We start from the raw sequence: 1,623 nt of genomic DNA on the forward strand, positions 1-1,623 counted from the left end.
TGAGACCAGTAGAAGGCTGTCGTAGGGAATTCTGGGCGTACTCAGCCCAGCCCAGGAACTGGTTCCAGGAATCCTGGTGGCCATGGCAGAAGGTTTGCAGAAATCGTCCCACCTCCTGAATCTTCCTCTCCATTTGCCCATTTGATTGTGGGTGGTATCCGGACGAGAGGCTTACGGTCACACCTAGGAGTCTGAAGAAGGCATTCCATACTTTGGAGATAAACTGAGGCCCCCGGTCGGAGACGATATCTTCGGGAATTCTGTAATAGCGGAAGACCTGGTTAAAGAGGTGTTTCCAGTGCAGTGGGGAGACCTCTGAGGGGCAGAAGGCAACATGATTTTGAGAACCGGTCAACTATAACCAGGATGCATGTGTTACCTTCAGAGGGGGGCAGGTCAGTGACAAAGTCTACTCCTAGGTGTGAACAGGGGCGATTTGGCACCGGTAGAGGAAGGAGTTTGCCAGATGGTAAATGGCGCGGGCTCTTGGACATGGCACAGTCTGGACATCCTTGCATGAACCTTCTCACGTCCCTTGCCATATTGGGCCACCAGAAGCGATCTCGTAGCAGCGAGAGGGTGTTGTTGGCCCCTGGATGGCCAGTGCCGCAGAAGGTTTGCAGAAATCGTCCCACCTCCTGAATCTTCCTCTCCGTTTGCCCATTTGATAGTGGGTGGTATCCGGACGAGAGGCTTACGGTCACACCTAGGAGTCTGAAGAAGGCATTCCATACTTTGGAGATAAACTGAGGCCCCCGGTCGGAGACGATATCTTCGGGAATTCTGTAATAGCGGAAGACCTGGTTAAAGAGGTGTTTCCAGTGCAGTGGGGAGACCTCTGAGGGGCAGAAGGCAACATGATTTTGAGAACCGGTCAACTATAACCAGGATGCATGTGTTACCTTCAGAGGGGGGCAGGTCAGTGACAAAGTCTACCCCTAGGTGTGACCAGGGACGATTTGGCACCGGTAGAGGAAGGAGTTTGCCAGATGGTAAATGGCGCAGGCTCTTGGACATGGGACAGTCTGGACATCCTTGTACGAATCTTCTCACGTCCCTTGCCATATTGGGCCACCAGAAGCGATCTCGTGAGACAAGGCATCGGCCTTGACGTTTCGGGGACCAGGGCGATAAGTAATGGTAAAATTGAACCTGGCAGGGAATAATGCCCATCGTGCTTGGTGGGGATTTAGACGTTTAGCTTCACAAAGATACTGGAGGTTTTTATGGTCGGTCAGTACGGTGAATTGATGGGCTGCCCCCTCCAGCCAATGCCTCCACTCCTCTAGGGCCAGCTTGATGGCAAGGAGTTCTCTGTTGCCGATGTCATAATTATTTTCCGCCGGGCTGAGCTTCCTTGAGAAGAAGGCACATGGGTGGAGTAGGGCTGGGTTCCCCTGCTGCTGGGACAGCACTGCCCCCACTCCTGTAGTGGAGGCGTCGACTTACACGATGAATGGGAGGTCGGGATCTGGGTGGACTAGGAGTGGGGCGCTAGTGAAGGCTTTCTTGAGGGAGGAGAAAGCATCTAAGGCCACGGGAGTCCAGGACAGAGACTTGGGTTTCCCTCGGAGTAAGTTGGTGAGGGGGCTGGTGATCTTGCTATAGCTGAGAATGAAGCGA

General features: G+C 53.5%; 1 pseudogene; it reads right to left on the bottom strand.

Annotated features, from left to right (window-relative positions):
• LOC107602609 (uncharacterized) overlaps positions 1 to 1,623 on the bottom strand; it is a 48,911-nt pseudogene that overhangs the window by 46,172 nt on the left and 1,116 nt on the right.

Source organism: Sinocyclocheilus grahami, unplaced genomic scaffold, assembly GCF_001515645.1.
Source record: "Sinocyclocheilus grahami isolate Dianchi unplaced genomic scaffold, SAMN03320097.WGS_v1.1 scaffold15.1, whole genome shotgun sequence".
NCBI classification, from domain to species: domain Eukaryota; kingdom Metazoa; phylum Chordata; class Actinopteri; order Cypriniformes; family Cyprinidae; genus Sinocyclocheilus; species Sinocyclocheilus grahami.